This window comes from Hyla sarda, unplaced genomic scaffold (assembly GCF_029499605.1).
Source record: "Hyla sarda isolate aHylSar1 unplaced genomic scaffold, aHylSar1.hap1 scaffold_659, whole genome shotgun sequence".
Lineage (NCBI taxonomy): Eukaryota > Metazoa > Chordata > Amphibia > Anura > Hylidae > Hyla > Hyla sarda.
The window spans coordinates 171542-194354 of NW_026610674.1; the positions used below are offsets into that span (position 1 = coordinate 171542).

General features: G+C 46.0%; 10 non-coding genes across 10 annotated transcripts; all 10 read left to right on the forward strand.

The window, feature by feature from the left end:
* Positions 1–1678: 1678 nt before the first annotated feature.
* On the forward strand, positions 1679–1869 carry LOC130342805 (U2 spliceosomal RNA). Its single transcript, XR_008882285.1, has one exon. It is a non-coding gene; the product is annotated as a U2 spliceosomal RNA (small nuclear RNA).
* A 2092-nt stretch (positions 1870–3961) lies between these two features.
* LOC130342791 (U2 spliceosomal RNA) lies at positions 3962–4152 on the forward strand. Its single transcript, XR_008882273.1, has one exon. It is a non-coding gene; the product is annotated as a U2 spliceosomal RNA (small nuclear RNA).
* Positions 4153–6232: 2080 nt separating this feature from the next.
* LOC130342776 (U2 spliceosomal RNA) lies at positions 6233–6423 on the forward strand. Its single transcript, XR_008882259.1, has one exon. It is a non-coding gene; the product is annotated as a U2 spliceosomal RNA (small nuclear RNA).
* Positions 6424–8511: 2088 nt separating this feature from the next.
* Positions 8512–8702, forward strand: LOC130342793 (U2 spliceosomal RNA). Its single transcript, XR_008882274.1, has one exon. It is a non-coding gene; the product is annotated as a U2 spliceosomal RNA (small nuclear RNA).
* Positions 8703–10791: 2089 nt separating this feature from the next.
* LOC130342794 (U2 spliceosomal RNA) lies at positions 10792–10982 on the forward strand. The gene has a single exon (XR_008882275.1). It is a non-coding gene; the product is annotated as a U2 spliceosomal RNA (small nuclear RNA).
* Positions 10983–13075: 2093 nt separating this feature from the next.
* Positions 13076–13266, forward strand: LOC130342796 (U2 spliceosomal RNA). The gene has a single exon (XR_008882277.1). It is a non-coding gene; the product is annotated as a U2 spliceosomal RNA (small nuclear RNA).
* A 2085-nt stretch (positions 13267–15351) lies between these two features.
* On the forward strand, positions 15352–15542 carry LOC130342797 (U2 spliceosomal RNA). Its single transcript, XR_008882278.1, has one exon. It is a non-coding gene; the product is annotated as a U2 spliceosomal RNA (small nuclear RNA).
* A 2078-nt stretch (positions 15543–17620) lies between these two features.
* LOC130342798 (U2 spliceosomal RNA) lies at positions 17621–17811 on the forward strand. Its single transcript, XR_008882279.1, has one exon. It is a non-coding gene; the product is annotated as a U2 spliceosomal RNA (small nuclear RNA).
* A 2084-nt stretch (positions 17812–19895) lies between these two features.
* LOC130342799 (U2 spliceosomal RNA) lies at positions 19896–20086 on the forward strand. Its single transcript, XR_008882280.1, has one exon. It is a non-coding gene; the product is annotated as a U2 spliceosomal RNA (small nuclear RNA).
* A 2091-nt stretch (positions 20087–22177) lies between these two features.
* LOC130342800 (U2 spliceosomal RNA) lies at positions 22178–22368 on the forward strand. The gene has a single exon (XR_008882281.1). It is a non-coding gene; the product is annotated as a U2 spliceosomal RNA (small nuclear RNA).
* Positions 22369–22813: the final 445 nt, after the last annotated feature.

Here is a 22813-nt window from a genome sequence, read left to right on the forward strand (position 1 = left end):
TATGTCTTTTTTCGACCGTACTAACTATGTAACTATGTAACATAACATGGGGGGGGGGGGGGGGTCTCCTGGCTGTTCACACAGGTGTGTCATTGCTGTACATTGACCATGCATTGCTTCTGTGGTATTGCAAAGGCAAAGACAAATGCTTCCAGCCATCCATTGCACTAATGGATTGGTCATCAGCTGGCTGTCTATGTCCCGCATCAATATAGACCAAAGTACAGAGGGTTAGGCTATGCTATTGTGCACCTACCTGATGCATCAGAAGGTGCGAGGCCCTTGCTAAATTCTGTGCACAGACTTTGAGATCTATACTTTAGACTGTATCTAAACCTGCTCCAACATGGACTGACATTCTGGCCTACTTTCAGCCGATGCGACTTGTCTGTCGCTGAACAGTCGCTTTTTATGTATTCAGCACCTATGTATAATGTTGTAAAAATGCTCTAGAAGCTAAAGTCGCAGAAATGTCACACATATTTGGCCTGCAACTTTCTGTGCGACAAATTCAGACAGGAAAAATCAGTATAAATCCTTAGAAAATTATCCCCCAGTGTCTCCATCTGCTGGCGGTATTGAATAAGCATTGCTGCACTGATGGGGTATGCATTAGACGAAAAAAAAGAAGAAAAAGAAGAATAATACGCCCAGAAAAGAGGCGAAAAGGAGAAAAACGTAAAAAAACGTGAAAAAAAAGTAAGAGGAAGAGAAGGGAAAAAAAGGTGGAAATGGGTTTAAAAGTGATTTCGGCGGAGAAATATATATATATATATATATATATATATATATATATATATATATACGCGCACACACACACATATATATAAACGTATTCTCCGTTGAGATATTGCAGCCGCTGCTGTGTCCAGGCCCAGGAGCCTTAGCACTGTGCTGTGATGTCACTCAATACCACTGACATCACTAGGTGTAAACAATATCTCTCCTTTGCTGTGTATGTGACTATGGAGCTGTTTGGTGATGTCGTCTATTATGGCCTTCATAGAAGCAACAGGAGATTGTTGCATCCATCTAGAACCCTCAGAACTACAGTGCTATGATGTCACTCACTTCCACAGGCCTTGCAGAGTGTAAACAACAACAACCCAGCTTTGTTGTGTATGTAACCATAGGGATTTGTGATGTCACCTAGAACCTTCACAGCAGCGACAGCTTTATGAGGAGCATCAGCACTGCTCTGCCTGAGCAGAACCATCACCGCCATAGGTTGTCAAATAACCCGGATTTAACCCACACAGGTAAGTCCAATGGGGTGCAGGCATGTCCTCTATGCTTACAGCTTCCCGTGGGTGTTGGTTTGATACCGTTTGGGGACAGCCAAGGAGGCATCTGCAGGCAACAAAGGTAGGTGTGTGCTTGTGTGTGTGTTTCCTATGCAGATCCTAAGCCCAGTGTCACATGCAAGTAGGAGGAGTAAGAAGGGTTCCTGGCAAATCCGGGTTATGGATTGCATTTAAAAAGGCCCCGTGGGAGTGCAATGGGCCCCTGTCTTGCTGCTTAGCAATAATGGTATGGGTTTAGGTTCTGCTGTGTGTACTGGTGGTTGACTGCCCCCCAGCCCAGAGTGTGCATGGAAAATTGTCTGGCAGCCTCCCTGACAGCAAGCAGTGATAGTGCCCATGAAGGGGACCTTGTTGGGCCCGCCCCTTTCACGGTTATCGCTTCTCGGCCTTTTGGCTAAGATCAAGTGTAGTATCTGTTCTTATCAGTTTAATATCTGATACGTCCCCTATCTGGGGACCATATATTAAATGGATTTTTGAGAACGGGGGCCGATTTCGAAGCTTGCTTCCGTCGCCTTATGCATTGACCCGATATGGCAGTATCTTCGGGTACAGTGCACCACCCCCTTACAGGGTTAAAAAGAAAGATTCCTACTTTCATTGCTACCTGCTTGCTGGCTAGCCAGCTAGCCAGCCCTGTGGGCCTTGCTGCTGCAGCCAAAAAACAAAAGGTGGTGCTGCTGCTGCTGCTTCTGCTGCTTCTGCTTGTGTCTGGCCGCTGTTGGAGCGTCCAGGCACAGGACTTCTGCTGCTGCTGACTAAATGGCCTCCTTAATTGGATCATTTGAGTAGCCAGCACACCTGTGCAGGTAGGGCATGACATGATAGGCAGCTGCCTTGATAGCGGGTGGGTGCTGAATGTTCCTAATTGACAAAATAAGATTAATGCTTATGAAGAAATATAAAATCTCATCCCTTCCCCAATATCGCGCCACACCCCTACCCCTTAATTCCCTGGTTGAACTTGATGGACATATGTCTTTTTTCGACCGTACTAACTATGTAACTATGTAACATAACATGGGGGGGGGGGGGTCTCCTGGCTGTTCACACAGGTGTGTCATTGCTGTACATTGACCATGCATTGCTTCTGTGGTATTGCAAAGGCAAAGACAAATGCTTCCAGCCATCCATTGCACTAATGGCTTGGTCATCAGCTGGCTGTCTATGTCCCGCATCAATATAGACCAAAGTACAGAGGGTTAGGCTATGCTATTGTGCACCTACCTGATGCATCAGAAGGTGCGAGGCCCTTGCTAAATTCTGTGCACAGACTTTGAGATCTATACTTTAGACTGTATCTAAACCTGCTCCAACATGGACTGACATTCTGGCCTACTTTCAGCCGATGCGACTTGTCTGTCGCTGAACAGTCGCTTTTTATGTATTCAGCACCTATGTATAATGTTGTAAAAATGCTCTAGAAGCTAAAGTCGCAGAAATGTCACACATATTTGGCCTGCAACTTTCTGTGCGACAAATTCAGACAGGAAAAATCAGTATAAATCCTTAGAAAATTATCCCCCAGTGTCTCCATCTGCTGGCGGTATTGAATAAGCATTGCTGCACTGATGGGGTATGCATTAGACGAAAAAAAAGAAGAAAAAGAAGAATAATACGCCCAGAAAAGAGGCGAAAAGGAGAAAAACGTAAAAAAACTTGAAAAAAAAGTAAGAGGAAGAGAAGGGAAAAAAAGGTGGAAATGGGTTTAAAAGTGATTTCGGCGGAGAAATATATATATATATATATATATATATATATATATATATATATATATATATATACGCGCACACACACACATATATATAAACGTATTCTCCGTTGAGATATTGCAGCCGCTGCTGTGTCCAGGCCCAGGAGCCTTAGCACTGTGCTGTGATGTCACTCAATACCACTGACATCACTAGGTGTAAACAACATCTCTCCTTTGCTGTGTATGTGACTATGGAGCTGTTTGGTGATGTCGTCTATTATGGCCTTCATAGAAGCAACAGGAGATTGTTGCATCCATCTAGAACCCTCAGAACTACAGTGCTATGATGTCACTCACTTCCACAGGCCTTGCAGAGTGTAAACAACAACAACCCAGCTTTGTTGTGTATGTAACCATAGGGATTTGTGATGTCACCTAGAACCTTCACAGCAGCGACAGCTTTATGAGGAGCATCAGCACTGCTCTGCCTGAGCAGAACCATCACCGCCATAGGTTGTCAAATAACCCGGATTTAACCCACACAGGTAAGTCCAATGGGGTGCAGGCATGTCCTCTATGCTTACAGCTTCCCGTGGGTGTTGGTTTGATACCGTTTGGGGACAGCCAAGGAGGCATCTGCAGGCAACAAAGGTAGGTGTGTGCTTGTGTGTGTGTTTCCTATGCAGATCCTAAGCCCAGTGTCACATGCAAGTAGGAGGAGTAAGAAGGGTTCCTGGCAAATCCGGGTTATGGATTGCATTTAAAAAGGCCCCGTGGGAGTGCAATGGGCCCCTGTCTTGCTGCTTAGCAATAATGGTATGGGTTTAGGTTCTGCTGTGTGTACTGGTGGTTGACTGCCCCCCAGCCCAGAGTGTGCATGGAAAATTGTCTGGCAGCCTCCCTGACAGCAAGCAGTGATAGTGCCCATGAAGGGGACCTTGTTGGGCCCGCCCCTTTCACGGTTATCGCTTCTCGGCCTTTTGGCTAAGATCAAGTGTAGTATCTGTTCTTATCAGTTTAATATCTGATACGTCCCCTATCTGGGGACCATATATTAAATGGATTTTTGAGAACGGGGGCCGATTTCGAAGCTTGCTTCCGTCGCCCTATGCATTGACCCGATATGGCAGTATCTTCGGGTACAGTGCACCACCCCCTTACAGGGTTAAAAAGAAAGATTCCTACTTTCATTGCTACCTGCTTGCTGGCTAGCCAGCTAGCCAGCCCTGTGGGCCTTGCTGCTGCAGCCAAAAAACAAAAGGTGGTGCTGCTGCTGCTGCTTCTGCTGCTTCTGCTTGTGTCTGGCCGCTGTTGGAGCGTCCAGGCACAGGACTTCTGCTGCTGCTGACTAAATGGCCTCCTTAATTGGATCATTTGAGTAGCCAGCACACCTGTGCAGGTAGGGCATGACATGATAGGCAGCTGCCTTGATAGCGGGTGGGTGCTGAATGTTCCTAATTGACAAAATAAGATTAATGCTTATGAAGAAATATAAAATCTCATCCCTTCCCCAATATCGCGCCACACCCCTACCCCTTAATTCCCTGGTTGAACTTGATGGACATATGTCTTTTTTCGACCGTACTAACTATGTAACTATGTAACATAACATGGGGGGGGGGGGGTCTCCTGGCTGTTCACACAGGTGTGTCATTGCTGTACATTGACCATGCATTGCTTCTGTGGTATTGCAAAGGCAAAGACAAATGCTTCCAGCCATCCATTGCACTAATGGATTGGTCATCAGCTGGCTGTCTATGTCCCGCATCAATATAGACCAAAGTACAGAGGGTTAGGCTATGCTATTGTGCACCTACCTGATGCATCAGAAGGTGCGAGGCCCTTGCTAAATTCTGTGCACAGACTTTGAGATCTATACTTTAGACTGTATCTAAACCTGCTCCAACATGGACTGACATTCTGGCCTACTTTCAGCCGATGCGACTTGTCTGTCGCTGAACAGTCGCTTTTTATGTATTCAGCACCTATGTATAATGTTGTAAAAATGCTCTAGAAGCTAAAGTCGCAGAAATGTCACACATATTTGGCCTGCAACTTTCTGTGCGACAAATTCAGACAGGAAAAATCAGTATAAATCCTTAGAAAATTATCCCCCAGTGTCTCCATCTGCTGGCGGTATTGAATAAGCATTGCTGCACTGATGGGGTATGCATTAGACGAAAAAAAAGAAGAAAAAGAAGAATAATACGCCCAGAAAAGAGGCGAAAAGGAGAAAAACGTAAAAAAACGTGAAAAAAAAGTAAGAGGAAGAGAAGGGAAAAAAAGGTGGAAATGGGTTTAAAAGTGATTTCGGCGGAGAAATATATATATATATATATATATATATATATATATATATATACGCGCACACACACACATATATATAAACGTATTCTCCGTTGAGATATTGCAGCCGCTGCTGTGTCCAGGCCCAGGAGCCTTAGCACTGTGCTGTGATGTCACTCAATACCACTGACATCACTAGGTGTAAACAACATCTCTCCTTTGCTGTGTATGTGACTATGGAGCTGTTTGGTGATGTCGTCTATTATGGCCTTCATAGAAGCAACAGGAGATTGTTGCATCCATCTAGAACCCTCAGAACTACAGTGCTATGATGTCACTCACTTCCACAGGCCTTGCAGAGTGTAAACAACAACAACCCAGCTTTGTTGTGTATGTAACCATAGGGATTTGTGATGTCACCTAGAACCTTCACAGCAGCGACAGCTTTATGAGGAGCATCAGCACTGCTCTGCCTGAGCAGAACCATCACCGCCATAGGTTGTCAAATAACCCGGATTTAACCCACACAGGTAAGTCCAATGGGGTGCAGGCATGTCCTCTATGCTTACAGCTTCCCGTGGGTGTTGGTTTGATACCGTTTGGGGACAGCCAAGGAGGCATCTGCAGGCAACAAAGGTAGGTGTGTGCTTGTGTGTGTGTTTCCTATGCAGATCCTAAGCCCAGTGTCACATGCAAGTAGGAGGAGTAAGAAGGGTTCCTGGCAAATCCGGGTTATGGATTGCATTTAAAAAGGCCCCGTGGGAGTGCAATGGGCCCCTGTCTTGCTGCTTAGCAATAATGGTATGGGTTTAGGTTCTGCTGTGTGTACTGGTGGTTGACTGCCCCCCAGCCCAGAGTGTGCATGGAAAATTGTCTGGCAGCCTCCCTGACAGCAAGCAGTGATAGTGCCCATGAAGGGGACCTTGTTGGGCCCGCCCCTTTCACGGTTATCGCTTCTCGGCCTTTTGGCTAAGATCAAGTGTAGTATCTGTTCTTATCAGTTTAATATCTGATACGTCCCCTATCTGGGGACCATATATTAAATGGATTTTTGAGAACGGGGGCCGATTTTGAAGCTTGCTTCCGTCGCCCTATGCATTGACCCGATATGGCAGTATCTTCGGGTACAGTGCACCACCCCCTTACAGGGTTAAAAAGAAAGATTCCTACTTTCATTGCTACCTGCTTGCTGGCTAGCCAGCTAGCCAGCCCTGTGGGCCTTGCTGCTGCAGCCAAAAAACAAAAGGTGGTGCTGCTGCTGCTGCTTCTGCTGCTTCTGCTTGTGTCTGGCCGCTGTTGGAGCGTCCAGGCACAGGACTTCTGCTGCTGCTGACTAAATGGCCTCCTTAATTGGATCATTTGAGTAGCCAGCACACCTGTGCAGGTAGGGCATGACATGATAGGCAGCTGCCTTGATAGCGGGTGGGTGCTGAATGTTCCTAATTGACAAAATAAGATTAATGCTTATGAAGAAATATAAAATCTCATCCCTTCCCCAATATCGCGCCACACCCCTACCCCTTAATTCCCTGGTTGAACTTGATGGACATATGTCTTTTTTCGACCGTACTAACTATGTAACTATGTAACATAACATGGGGGGGGGGGGGTCTCCTGGCTGTTCACACAGGTGTGTCATTGCTGTACATTGACCATGCATTGCTTCTGTGGTATTGCAAAGGCAAAGACAAATGCTTCCAGCCATCCATTGCACTAATGGATTGGTCATCAGCTGGCTGTCTATGTCCCGCATCAATATAGACCAAAGTACAGAGGGTTAGGCTATGCTATTGTGCACCTACCTGATGCATCAGAAGGTGCGAGGCCCTTGCTAAATTCTGTGCACAGACTTTGAGATCTATACTTTAGACTGTATCTAAACCTGCTCCAACATGGACTGACATTCTGGCCTACTTTCAGCCGATGCGACTTGTCTGTCGCTGAACAGTCGCTTTTTATGTATTCAGCACCTATGTATAATGTTGTAAAAATGCTCTAGAAGCTAAAGTCGCAGAAATGTCACACATATTTGGCCTGCAACTTTCTGTGCGACAAATTCAGACAGGAAAAATCAGTATAAATCCTTAGAAAATTATCCCCCAGTGTCTCCATCTGCTGGCGGTATTGAATAAGCATTGCTGCACTGATGGGGTATGCATTAGACGAAAAAAAAGAAGAAAAAGAAGAATAATACGCCCAGAAAAGAGGCGAAAAGGAGAAAAACGTAAAAAAACGTGAAAAAAAAGTAAGAGGAAGAGAAGGGAAAAAAAGGTGGAAATGGGTTTAAAAGTGATTTCGGCGGAGAAATATATATATATATATATATATATATATATATATATATATATATATATACGCGCACACACACACATATATATAAACGTATTCTCCGTTGAGATATTGCAGCCGCTGCTGTGTCCAGGCCCAGGAGCCTTAGCACTGTGCTGTGATGTCACTCAATACCACTGACATCACTAGGTGTAAACAACATCTCTCCTTTGCTGTGTATGTGACTATGGAGCTGTTTGGTGATGTCGTCTATTATGGCCTTCATAGAAGCAACAGGAGATTGTTGCATCCATCTAGAACCCTCAGAACTACAGTGCTATGATGTCACTCACTTCCACAGGCCTTGCAGAGTGTAAACAACAACAACCCAGCTTTGTTGTGTATGTAACCATAGGGATTTGTGATGTCACCTAGAACCTTCACAGCAGCGACAGCTTTATGAGGAGCATCAGCACTGCTCTGCCTGAGCAGAACCATCACCGCCATAGGTTGTCAAATAACCCGGATTTAACCCACACAGGTAAGTCCAATGGGGTGCAGGCATGTCCTCTATGCTTACAGCTTCCCGTGGGTGTTGGTTTGATACCGTTTGGGGACAGCCAAGGAGGCATCTGCAGGCAACAAAGGTAGGTGTGTGCTTGTGTGTGTGTTTCCTATGCAGATCCTAAGCCCAGTGTCACATGCAAGTAGGAGGAGTAAGAAGGGTTCCTGGCAAATCCGGGTTATGGATTGCATTTAAAAAGGCCCCGTGGGAGTGCAATGGGCCCCTGTCTTGCTGCTTAGCAATAATGGTATGGGTTTAGGTTCTGCTGTGTGTACTGGTGGTTGACTGCCCCCCAGCCCAGAGTGTGCATGGAAAATTGTCTGGCAGCCTCCCTGACAGCAAGCAGTGATAGTGCCCATGAAGGGGACCTTGTTGGGCCCGCCCCTTTCACGGTTATCGCTTCTCGGCCTTTTGGCTAAGATCAAGTGTAGTATCTGTTCTTATCAGTTTAATATCTGATACGTCCCCTATCTGGGGACCATATATTAAATGGATTTTTGAGAACGGGGGCCGATTTCGAAGCTTGCTTCCGTCGCCCTATGCATTGACCCGATATGGCAGTATCTTCGGGTACAGTGCACCACCCCCTTACAGGGTTAAAAAGAAAGATTCCTACTTTCATTGCTACCTGCTTGCTGGCTAGCCAGCTAGCCAGCCCTGTGGGCCTTGCTGCTGCTGCTGCTGCTGCTGCAGCCAAAAAACAAAAGGTGGTGCTGCTGCTGCTTCTGCTGCTTCTGCTTGTGTCTGGCCGCTGTTGGAGCGTCCAGGCACAGGACTTCTGCTGCTGCTGACTAAATGGCCTCCTTAATTGGATCATTTGAGTAGCCAGCACACCTGTGCAGGTAGGGCATGACATGATAGGCAGCTGCCTTGATAGCGGGTGGGTGCTGAATGTTCCTAATTGACAAAATAAGATTAATGCTTATGAAGAAATATAAAATCTCATCCCTTCCCCAATATCGCGCCACACCCCTACCCCTTAATTCCCTGGTTGAACTTGATGGACATATGTCTTTTTTCGACCGTACTAACTATGTAACTATGTAACATAACATGGGGGGGTCTCCTGGCTGTTCACACAGGTGTGTCATTGCTGTACATTGACCATGCATTGCTTCTGTGGTATTGCAAAGGCAAAGACAAATGCTTCCAGCCATCCATTGCACTAATGGATTGGTCATCAGCTGGCTGTCTATGTCCCGCATCAATATAGACCAAAGTACAGAGGGTTAGGCTATGCTATAGTGCACCTACCTGATGCATCAGAAGGTGCGAGGCCCTTGCTAAATTCTGTGCACAGACTTTGAGATCTATGCTTTAGACTGTATCTAAACCTGCTCCAACATGGACTGACATTCTGGCCTACTTTCAGCCGATGCGACTTGTCTGTCGCTGAACAGTCGCTTTTTATGTATTCAGCACCTATGTATAATGTTGTAAAAATGCTCTAGAAGCTAAAGTCGCAGAAATGTCACACATATTTGGCCTGCAACTTTCTGTGCGACAAATTCAGACAGGAAAAATCAGTATAAATCCTTAGAAAATTATCCCCCAGTGTCTCCATCTGCTGGCGGTATTGAATAAGCATTGCTGCACTGATGGGGTATGCATTAGACGAAAAAAAAGAAGAAAAAGAAGAATAATACGCCCAGAAAAGAGGCGAAAAGGAGAAAAACGTAAAAAAACGTGAAAAAAAAGTAAGAGGAAGAGAAGGGAAAAAAAGGTGGAAATGGGTTTAAAAGTGATTTCGGCGGAGAAATATATATATATATATATATATATATATATATATATATATATATACGCGCACACACACACATATATATAAACGTATTCTCCGTTGAGATATTGCAGCCGCTGCTGTGTCCAGGCCCAGGAGCCTTAGCACTGTGCTGTGATGTCACTCAATACCACTGACATCACTAGGTGTAAACAACATCTCTCCTTTGCTGTGTATGTGACTATGGAGCTGTTTGGTGATGTCGTCTATTATGGCCTTCATAGAAGCAACAGGAGATTGTTGCATCCATCTAGAACCCTCAGAACTACAGTGCTATGATGTCACTCACTTCCACAGGCCTTGCAGAGTGTAAACAACAACAACCCAGCTTTGTCGTGTATGTAACCATAGGGATTGTGATGTCACCTAGAACCTTCACAGCAGCGACAGCTTTATGAGGAGCATCAGCACTGCTCTGCCTGAGCAGAACCATCACCGCCATAGGTTGTCAAATAACCCGGATTTAACCCACACAGGTAAGTCCAATGGGGTGCAGGCATGTCCTCTATGCTTACAGCTTCCCGTGGGTGTTGGTTTGATACCGTTTGGGGACAGCCAAGGAGGCATCTGCAGGCAACAAAGGTAGGTGTGTGCTTGTGTGTGTGTTTCCTATGCAGATCCTAAGCCCAGTGTCACATGCAAGTAGGAGGAGTAAGAAGGGTTCCTGGCAAATCCGGGTTATGGATTGCATTTAAAAAGGCCCCGTGGGAGTGCAATGGGCCCCTGTCTTGCTGCTTAGCAATAATGGTATGGGTTTAGGTTCTGCTGTGTGTACTGGTGGTTGACTGCCCCCCAGCCCAGAGTGTGCATGGAAAATTGTCTGGCAGCCTCCCTGACAGCAAGCAGTGATAGTGCCCATGAAGGGGACCTTGTTGGGCCCGCCCCTTTCACGGTTATCGCTTCTCGGCCTTTTGGCTAAGATCAAGTGTAGTATCTGTTCTTATCAGTTTAATATCTGATACGTCCCCTATCTGGGGACCATATATTAAATGGATTTTTGAGAACGGGGGCCGATTTCGAAGCTTGCTTCCGTCGCCCTATGCATTGACCCGATATGGCAGTATCTTCGGGTACAGTGCACCACCCCCTTACAGGGTTAAAAAGAAAGATTCCTACTTTCATTGCTACCTGCTTGCTGGCTAGCCAGCTAGCCAGCCCTGTGGGCCTTGCTGCTGCTGCTGCTGCTGCTGCAGCCAAAAAACAAAAGGTGGTGCTGCTGCTGCTTCTACTGCTTCTGCTTGTGTCTGGCCGCTGTTGGAGCGTCCAGGCACAGGACTTCTGCTGCTGCTGACTAAATGGCCTCCTTAATTGGATCATTTGAGTAGCCAGCACACCTGTGCAGGTAGGGCATGACATGATAGGCAGCTGCCTTGATAGCGGGTGGGTGCTGAATGTTCCTAATTGACAAAATAAGATTAATGCTTATGAAGAAATATAAAATCTCATCCCTTCCCCAATATCGCGCCACACCCCTACCCCTTAATTCCCTGGTTGAACTTGATGGACATATGTCTTTTTTCGACCGTACTAACTATGTAACTATGTAACATAACATGGGGGGGGGGGGGTCTCCTGGCTGTTCACACAGGTGTGTCATTGCTGTACATTGACCATGCATTGCTTCTGTGGTATTGCAAAGGCAAAGACAAATGCTTCCAGCCATCCATTGCACTAATGGATTGGTCATCAGCTGGCTGTCTATGTCCCGCATCAATATAGACCAAAGTACAGAGGGTTAGGCTATGCTATAGTGCACCTACCTGATGCATCAGAAGGTGCGAGGCCCTTGCTAAATTCTGTGCACAGACTTTGAGATCTATGCTTTAGACTGTATCTAAACCTGCTCCAACATGGACTGACATTCTGGCCTACTTTCAGCCGATGCGACTTGTCTGTCGCTGAACAGTCGCTTTTTATGTATTCAGCACCTATGTATAATGTTGTAAAAATGCTCTAGAAGCTAAAGTCGCAGAAATGTCACACATATTTGGCCTGCAACTTTCTGTGCGACAAATTCAGACAGGAAAAATCAGTATAAATCCTTAGAAAATTATCCCCCAGTGTCTCCATCTGCTGGCGGTATTGAATAAGCATTGCTGCACTGATGGGGTATGCATTAGACGAAAAAAAAGAAGAAAAAGAAGAATAATACGCCCAGAAAAGAGGCGAAAAGGAGAAAAACGTAAAAAAACGTGAAAAAAAAGTAAGAGGAAGAGAAGGGAAAAAAAGGTGGAAATGGGTTTAAAAGTGATTTCGGCGGAGAAATATATATATATATATATATATATATATATATATATATATATACGCGCACACACACACATATATATAAACGTATTCTCCGTTGAGATATTGCAGCCGCTGCTGTGTCCAGGCCCAGGAGCCTTAGCACTGTGCTGTGATGTCACTCAATACCACTGACATCACTAGGTGTAAACAACATCTCTCCTTTGCTGTGTATGTGACTATGGAGCTGTTTGGTGATGTCGTCTATTATGGCCTTCATAGAAGCAACAGGAGATTGTTGCATCCATCTAGAACCCTCAGAACTACAGTGCTATGATGTCACTCACTTCCACAGGCCTTGCAGAGTGTAAACAACAACAACCCAGCTTTGTCGTGTATGTAACCATAGGGATTGTGATGTCACCTAGAACCTTCACAGCAGCGACAGCTTTATGAGGAGCATCAGCACTGCTCTGCCTGAGCAGAACCATCACCGCCATAGGTTGTCAAATAACCCGGATTTAACCCACACAGGTAAGTCCAATGGGGTGCAGGCATGTCCTCTATGCTTACAGCTTCCCGTGGGTGTTGGTTTGATACCGTTTGGGGACAGCCAAGGAGGCATCTGCAGGCAACAAAGGTAGGTGTGTGCTTGTGTGTGTGTTTCCTATGCAGATCCTAAGCCCAGTGTCACATGCAAGTAGGAGGAGTAAGAAGGGTTCCTGGCAAATCCGGGTTATGGATTGCATTTAAAAAGGCCCCGTGGGAGTGCAATGGGCCCCTGTCTTGCTGCTTAGCAATAATGGTATGGGTTTAGGTTCTGCTGTGTGTACTGGTGGTTGACTGCCCCCCAGCCCAGAGTGTGCATGGAAAATTGTCTGGCAGCCTCCCTGACAGCAAGCAGTGATAGTGCCCATGAAGGGGACCTTGTTGGGCCCGCCCCTTTCACGGTTATCGCTTCTCGGCCTTTTGGCTAAGATCAAGTGTAGTATCTGTTCTTATCAGTTTAATATCTGATACGTCCCCTATCTGGGGACCATATATTAAATGGATTTTTGAGAACGGGGGCCGATTTCGAAGCTTGCTTCCGTCGCCCTATGCATTGACCCGATATGGCAGTATCTTCGGGTACAGTGCACCACCCCCTTACAGGGTTAAAAAGAAAGATTCCTACTTTCATTGCTACCTGCTTGCTGGCTAGCCAGCTAGCCAGCCCTGTGGGCCTTGCTGCTGCTGCTGCTGCTGCTGCAGCCAAAAAACAAAAGGTGGTGCTGCTGCTGCTTCTGCTGCTTCTGCTTGTGTCTGGCCGCTGTTGGAGCGTCCAGGCACAGGACTTCTGCTGCTGCTGACTAAATGGCCTCCTTAATTGGATCATTTGAGTAGCCAGCACACCTGTGCAGGTAGGGCATGACATGATAGGCAGCTGCCTTGATAGCGGGTGGGTGCTGAATGTTCCTAATTGACAAAATAAGATTAATGCTTATGAAGAAATATAAAATCTCATCCCTTCCCCAATATCGCGCCACACCCCTACCCCTTAATTCCCTGGTTGAACTTGATGGACATATGTCTTTTTTCGACCGTACTAACTATGTAACTATGTAACATAACATGGGGGGGTCTCCTGGCTGTTCACACAGGTGTGTCATTGCTGTACATTGACCATGCATTGCTTCTGTGGTATTGCAAAGGCAAAGACAAATGCTTCCAGCCATCCATTGCACTAATGGATTGGTCATCAGCTGGCTGTCTATGTCCCGCATCAATATAGACCAAAGTACAGAGGGTTAGGCTATGCTATAGTGCACCTACCTGATGCATCAGAAGGTGCGAGGCCCTTGCTAAATTCTGTGCACAGACTTTGAGATCTATGCTTTAGACTGTATCTAAACCTGCTCCAACATGGACTGACATTCTGGCCTACTTTCAGCCGATGCGACTTGTCTGTCGCTGAACAGTCGCTTTTTATGTATTCAGCACCTATGTATAATGTTGTAAAAATGCTCTAGAAGCTAAAGTCGCAGAAATGTCACACATATTTGGCCTGCAACTTTCTGTGCGACAAATTCAGACAGGAAAAATCAGTATAAATCCTTAGAAAATTATCCCCCAGTGTCTCCATCTGCTGGCGGTATTGAATAAGCATTGCTGCACTGATGGGGTATGCATTAGACGAAAAAAAAGAAGAAAAAGAAGAATAATACGCCCAGAAAAGAGGCGAAAAGGAGAAAAACGTAAAAAAACGTGAAAAAAAAGTAAGAGGAAGAGAAGGGAAAAAAAGGTGGAAATGGGTTTAAAAGTGATTTCGGCGGAGAAATATATATATATATATATATATATATATATATATATATATACGCGCACACACACACATATATATAAACGTATTCTCCGTTGAGATATTGCAGCCGCTGCTGTGTCCAGGCCCAGGAGCCTTAGCACTGTGCTGTGATGTCACTCAATACCACTGACATCACTAGGTGTAAACAACATCTCTCCTTTGCTGTGTATGTGACTATGGAGCTGTTTGGTGATGTCGTCTATTATGGCCTTCATAGAAGCAACAGGAGATTGTTGCATCCATCTAGAACCCTCAGAACTACAGTGCTATGATGTCACTCACTTCCACAGGCCTTGCAGAGTGTAAACAACAACAACCCAGCTTTGTCGTGTATGTAACCATAGGGATTGTGATGTCACCTAGAACCTTCACAGCAGCGACAGCTTTATGAGGAGCATCAGCACTGCTCTGCCTGAGCAGAACCATCACCGCCATAGGTTGTCAAATAACCCGGATTTAACCCACACAGGTAAGTCCAATGGGGTGCAGGCATGTCCTCTATGCTTACAGCTTCCCGTGGGTGTTGGTTTGATACCGTTTGGGGACAGCCAAGGAGGCATCTGCAGGCAACAAAGGTAGGTGTGTGCTTGTGTGTGTGTTTCCTATGCAGATCCTAAGCCCAGTGTCACATGCAAGTAGGAGGAGTAAGAAGGGTTCCTGGCAAATCCGGGTTATGGATTGCATTTAAAAAGGCCCCGTGGGAGTGCAATGGGCCCCTGTCTTGCTGCTTAGCAATAATGGTATGGGTTTAGGTTCTGCTGTGTGTACTGGTGGTTGACTGCCCCCCAGCCCAGAGTGTGCATGGAAAATTGTCTGGCAGCCTCCCTGACAGCAAGCAGTGATAGTGCCCATGAAGGGGACCTTGTTGGGCCCGCCCCTTTCACGGTTATCGCTTCTCGGCCTTTTGGCTAAGATCAAGTGTAGTATCTGTTCTTATCAGTTTAATATCTGATACGTCCCCTATCTGGGGACCATATATTAAATGGATTTTTGAGAACGGGGGCCGATTTCGAAGCTTGCTTCCGTCGCCCTATGCATTGACCCGATATGGCAGTATCTTCGGGTACAGTGCACCACCCCCTTACAGGGTTAAAAAGAAAGATTCCTACTTTCATTGCTACCTGCTTGCTGGCTAGCCAGCTAGCCAGCCCTGTGGGCCTTGCTGCTGCTGCTGCTGCTGCAGCCAAAAAACAAAAGGTGGTGCTGCTGCTGCTTCTGCTGCTTCTGCTTGTGTCTGGCCGCTGTTGGAGCGTCCAGGCACAGGACTTCTGCTGCTGCTGACTAAATGGCCTCCTTAATTGGATCATTTGAGTAGCCAGCACACCTGTGCAGGTAGGGCATGACATGATAGGCAGCTGCCTTGATAGCGGGTGGGTGCTGAATGTTCCTAATTGACAAAATAAGATTAATGCTTATGAAGAAATATAAAATCTCATCCCTTCCCCAATATCGCGCCACACCCCTACCCCTTAATTCCCTGGTTGAACTTGATGGACATATGTCTTTTTTCGACCGTACTAACTATGTAACTATGTAACATAACATGGGGGGGTCTCCTGGCTGTTCACACAGGTGTGTCATTGCTGTACATTGACCATGCATTGCTTCTGTGGTATTGCAAAGGCAAAGACAAATGCTTCCAGCCATCCATTGCACTAATGGATTGGTCATCAGCTGGCTGTCTATGTCCCGCATCAATATAGACCAAAGTACAGAGGGTTAGGCTATGCTATAGTGCACCTACCTGATGCATCAGAAGGTGCGAGGCCCTTGCTAAATTCTGTGCACAGACTTTGAGATCTATGCTTTAGACTGTATCTAAACCTGCTCCAACATGGACTGACATTCTGGCCTACTTTCAGCCGATGCGACTTGTCTGTCGCTGAACAGTCGCTTTTTATGTATTCAGCACCTATGTATAATGTTGTAAAAATGCTCTAGAAGCTAAAGTCGCAGAAATGTCACACATATTTGGCCTGCAACTTTCTGTGCGACAAATTCAGACAGGAAAAATCAGTATAAATCCTTAGAAAATTATCCCCCAGTGTCTCCATCTGCTGGCGGTATTGAATAAGCATTGCTGCACTGATGGGGTATGCATTAGACGAAAAAAAAGAAGAAAAAGAAGAATAATACGCCCAGAAAAGAGGCGAAAAGGAGAAAAACGTAAAAAAACGTGAAAAAAAAGTAAGAGGAAGAGAAGGGAAAAAAAGGTGGAAATGGGTTTAAAAGTGATTTCGGCGGAGAAATATATATATATATATATATATATATATATATATATACGCGCACACACACACATATATATAAACGTATTCTCCGTTGAGATATTGCAGCCGCTGCTGTGTCCAGGCCCAGGAGCCTTAGCACTGTGCTGTGATGTCACTCAATACCACTGACATCACTAGGTGTAAACAACATCTCTCCTTTGCTGTGTATGTGACTATGGAGCTGTTTGGTGATGTCGTCTATTATGGCCTTCATAGAAGCAACAGGAGATTGTTGCATCCATCTAGAACCCTCAGAACTACAGTGCTATGATGTCACTCACTTCCACAGGCCTTGCAGAGTGTAAACAACAACAACCCAGCTTTGTCGTGTATGTAACCATAGGGATTGTGATGTCACCTAGAACCTTCACAGCAGCGACAGCTTTATGAGGAGCATCAGCACTGCTCTGCCTGAGCAGAACCATCACCGCCATAGGTTGTCAAATAACCCGGATTTAACCCACACAGGTAAGTCCAATGGGGTGCAGGCATGTCCTCTATGCTTACAGCTTCCCGTGGGTGTTGGTTTGATACCGTTTGGGGACAGCCAAGGAGGCATCTGCAGGCAACAAAGGTAGGTGTGTGCTTGTGTGTGTGTTTCCTATGCAGATCCTAAGCCCAGTGTCACATGCAAGTAGGAGGAGTAAGAAGGGTTCCTGGCAAATCCGGGTTATGGATTGCATTTAAAAAGGCCCCGTGGGAGTGCAATGGGCCCCTGTCTTGCTGCTTAGCAATAATGGTATGGGTTTAGGTTCTGCTGTGTGTACTGGTGGTTGACTGCCCCCCAGCCCAGAGTGTGCATGGAAAATTGTCTGGCAGCCTCCCTGACAGCAAGCAGTGATAGTGCCCATGAAGGGGACCTTGTTGGGCCCGCCCCTTTCACGGTTATCGCTTCTCGGCCTTTTGGCTAAGATCAAGTGTAGTATCTGTTCTTATCAGTTTAATATCTGATACGTCCCCTATCTGGGGACCATATATTAAATGGATTTTTGAGAACGGGGGCCGATTTCGAAGCTTGCTTCCGTCGCCCTATGCATTGACCCGATATGGCAGTATCTTCGGGTACAGTGCACCACCCCCTTACAGGGTTAAAAAGAAAGATTCCTACTTTCATTGCTACCTGCTTGCTGGCTAGCCAGCTAGCCAGCCCTGTGGGCCTTGCTGCTGCTGCTGCTGCTGCAGCCAAAAAACAAAAGGTGGTGCTGCTGCTGCTTCTGCTGCTTCTGCTTGTGTCTGGCCGCTGTTGGAGCGTCCAGGCACAGGACTTCTGCTGCTGCTGACTAAATGGCCTCCTTAATTGGATCATTTGAGTAGCCAGCACACCTGTGCAGGTAGGGCATGACATGATAGGCAGCTGCCTTGATAGCGGGTGGGTGCTGAATGTTCCTAATTGACAAAATAAGATTAATGCTTATGAAGAAATATAAAATCTCATCCCTTCCCCAATATCGCGCCACACCCCTACCCCTTAATTCCCTGGTTGAACTTGATGGACATATGTCTTTTTTCGACCGTACTAACTATGTAACTATGTAACATAACATGGGGGGGTCTCCTGGCTGTTCACACAGGTGTGTCATTGCTGTACATTGACCATGCATTGCTTCTGTGGTATTGCAAAGGCAAAGACAAATGCTTCCAGCCATCCATTGCACTAATGGATTGGTCATCAGCTGGCTGTCTATGTCCCGCATCAATATAGACCAAAGTACAGAGGGTTAGGCTATGCTATAGTGCACCTACCTGATGCATCAGAAGGTGCGAGGCCCTTGCTAAATTCTGTGCACAGACTTTGAGATCTATGCTTTAGACTGTATCTAAACCTGCTCCAACATGGACTGACATTCTGGCCTACTTTCAGCCGATGCGACTTGTCTGTCGCTGAACAGTCGCTTTTTATGTATTCAGCACCTATGTATAATGTTGTAAAAATGCTCTAGAAGCTAAAGTCGCAGAAATGTCACACATATTTGGCCTGCAACTTTCTGTGCGACAAATTCAGACAGGAAAAATCAGTATAAATCCTTAGAAAATTATCCCCCAGTGTCTCCATCTGCTGGCGGTATTGAATAAGCATTGCTGCACTGATGGGGTATGCATTAGACGAAAAAAAAGAAGAAAAAGAAGAATAATACGCCCAGAAAAGAGGCGAAAAGGAGAAAAACGTAAAAAAACGTGAAAAAAAAGTAAGAGGAAGAGAAGGGAAAAAAAGGTGGAAATGGGTTTAAAAGTGATTTCGGCGGAGAAATATATATATATATATATATATATATATATATATATATATATACGCGCACACACACACATATATATAAACGTATTCTCCGTTGAGATATTGCAGCCGCTGCTGTGTCCAGGCCCAGGAGCCTTAGCACTGTGCTGTGATGTCACTCAATACCACTGACATCACTAGGTGTAAACAACATCTCTCCTTTGCTGTGTATGTGACTATGGAGCTGTTTGGTGATGTCGTCTATTATGGCCTTCATAGAAGCAACAGGAGATTGTTGCATCCATCTAGAACCCTCAGAACTACAGTGCTATGATGTCACTCACTTCCACAGGCCTTGCAGAGTGTAAACAACAACAACCCAGCTTTGTCGTGTATGTAACCATAGGGATTGTGATGTCACCTAGAACCTTCACAGCAGCGACAGCTTTATGAGGAGCATCAGCACTGCTCTGCCTGAGCAGAACCATCACCGCCATAGGTTGTCAAATAACCCGGATTTAACCCACACAGGTAAGTCCAATGGGGTGCAGGCATGTCCTCTATGCTTACAGCTTCCCGTGGGTGTTGGTTTGATACCGTTTGGGGACAGCCAAGGAGGCATCTGCAGGCAACAAAGGTAGGTGTGTGCTTGTGTGTGTGTTTCCTATGCAGATCCTAAGCCCAGTGTCACATGCAAGTAGGAGGAGTAAGAAGGGTTCCTGGCAAATCCGGGTTATGGATTGCATTTAAAAAGGCCCCGTGGGAGTGCAATGGGCCCCTGTCTTGCTGCTTAGCAATAATGGTATGGGTTTAGGTTCTGCTGTGTGTACTGGTGGTTGACTGCCCCCCAGCCCAGAGTGTGCATGGAAAATTGTCTGGCAGCCTCCCTGACAGCAAGCAGTGATAGTGCCCATGAAGGGGACCTTGTTGGGCCCGCCCCTTTCACGGTTATCGCTTCTCGGCCTTTTGGCTAAGATCAAGTGTAGTATCTGTTCTTATCAGTTTAATATCTGATACGTCCCCTATCTGGGGACCATATATTAAATGGATTTTTGAGAACGGGGGCCGATTTCGAAGCTTGCTTCCGTCGCCCTATGCATTGACCCGATATGGCAGTATCTTCGGGTACAGTGCACCACCCCCTTACAGGGTTAAAAAGAAAGATTCCTACTTTCATTGCTACCTGCTTGCTGGCTAGCCAGCTAGCCAGCCCTGTGGGCCTTGCTGCTGCTGCTGCTGCTGCTGCAGCCAAAAAACAAAAGGTGGTGCTGCTGCTGCTTCTGCTGCTTCTGCTTGTGTCTGGCCGCTGTTGGAGCGTCCAGGCACAGGACTTCTGCTGCTGCTGACTAAATGGCCTCCTTAATTGGATCATTTGAGTAGCCAGCACACCTGTGCAGGTAGGGCATGACATGATAGGCAGCTGCCTTGATAGCGGGTGGGTGCTGAATGTTCCTAATTGACAAAATAAGATTAATGCTTATGAAGAAATATAAAATCTCATCCCTTCCCCAATATCGCGCCACACCCCTACCCCTTAATTCCCTGGTTGAACTTGATGGACATATGTCTTTTTTCGACCGTACTAACTATGTAACTATGTAACATAACATGGGGGGGTCTCCTGGCTGTTCACACAGGTGTGTCATTGCTGTACATTGACCATGCATTGCTTCTGTGGTATTGCAAAGGCAAAGACAAATGCTTCCAGCCATCCATTGCACTAATGGATTGGTCATCAGCTGGCTGTCTATGTCCCGCATCAATATAGACCAAAGTACAGAGGGTTAGGCTATGCTATAGTGCACCTACCTGATGCATCAGAAGGTGCGAGGCCCTTGCTAAATTCTGTGCACAGACTTTGAGATCTATGCTTTAGACTGTATCTAAACCTGCTCCAACATGGACTGACATTCTGGCCTACTTTCAGCCGATGCGACTTGTCTGTCGCTGAACAGTCGCTTTTTATGTATTCAGCACCTATGTATAATGTTGTAAAAATGCTCTAGAAGCTAAAGTCGCAGAAATGTCACACATATTTGGCCTGCAACTTTCTGTGCGACAAATTCAGACAGGAAAAATCAGTATAAATCCTTAGAAAATTATCCCCCAGTGTCTCCATCTGCTGGCGGTATTGAATAAGCATTGCTGCACTGATGGGGTATGCATTAGACGAAAAAAAAGAAGAAAAAGAAGAATAATACGCCCAGAAAAGAGGCGAAAAGGAGAAAAACGTAAAAAAACGTGAAAAAAAAGTAAGAGGAAGAGAAGGGAAAAAAAGGTGGAAATGGGTTTAAAAGTGATTTCGGCGGAGAAATATATATATATATATATATATATATATATATATATATATATATATACGCGCACACACACACATATATATAAACGTATTCTCCGTTGAGATATTGCAGCCGCTGCTGTGTCCAGGCCCAGGAGCCTTAGCACTGTGCTGTGATGTCACTCAATACCACTGACATCACTAGGTGTAAACAACATCTCTCCTTTGCTGTGTATGTGACTATGGAGCTGTTTGGTGATGTCGTCTATTATGGCCTTCATAGAAGCAACAGGAGATTGTTGCATCCATCTAGAACCCTCAGAACTACAGTGCTATGATGTCACTCACTTCCACAGGCCTTGCAGAGTGTAAACAACAACAACCCAGCTTTGTCGTGTATGTAACCATAGGGATTGTGATGTCACCTAGAACCTTCACAGCAGCGACAGCTTTATGAGGAGCATCAGCACTGCTCTGCCTGAGCAGAACCATCACCGCCATAGGTTGTCAAATAACCCGGATTTAACCCACACAGGTAAGTCCAATGGGGTGCAGGCATGTCCTCTATGCTTACAGCTTCCCGTGGGTGTTGGTTTGATACCGTTTGGGGACAGCCAAGGAGGCATCTGCAGGCAACAAAGGTAGGTGTGTGCTTGTGTGTGTGTTTCCTATGCAGATCCTAAGCCCAGTGTCACATGCAAGTAGGAGGAGTAAGAAGGGTTCCTGGCAAATCCGGGTTATGGATTGCATTTAAAAAGGCCCCGTGGGAGTGCAATGGGCCCCTGTCTTGCTGCTTAGCAATAATGGTATGGGTTTAGGTTCTGCTGTGTGTACTGGTGGTTGACTGCCCCCCAGCCCAGAGTGTGCATGGAAAATTGTCTGGCAGCCTCCCTGACAGCAAGCAGTGATAGTGCCCATGAAGGGGACCTTGTTGGGCCCGCCCCTTTCACGGTTATCGCTTCTCGGCCTTTTGGCTAAGATCAAGTGTAGTATCTGTTCTTATCAGTTTAATATCTGATACGTCCCCTATCTGGGGACCATATATTAAATGGATTTTTGAGAACGGGGGCCGATTTCGAAGCTTGCTTCCGTCGCCCTATGCATTGACCCGATATGGCAGTATCTTCGGGTACAGTGCACCACCCCCTTACAGGGTTAAAAAGAAAGATTCCTACTTTCATTGCTACCTGCTTGCTGGCTAGCCAGCTAGCCAGCCCTGTGGGCCTTGCTGCTGCTGCTGCTGCTGCTGCAGCCAAAAAACAAAAGGTGGTGCTGCTGCTGCTTCTGCTGCTTCTGCTTGTGTCTGGCCGCTGTTGGAGCGTCCAGGCACAGGACTTCTGCTGCTGCTGACTAAATGGCCTCCTTAATTGGATCATTTGAGTAGCCAGCACACCTGTGCAGGTAGGGCATGACATGATAGGCAGCTGCCTTGATAGCGGGTGGGTGCTGAATGTTCCTAATTGACAAAATAAGATTAATGCTTATGAAGAAATATAAAATCTCATCCCTTCCCCAATATCGCGCCACACCCCTACCCCTTAATTCCCTGGTTGAACTTGATGGACATATGTCTTTTTTCGACCGTACTAA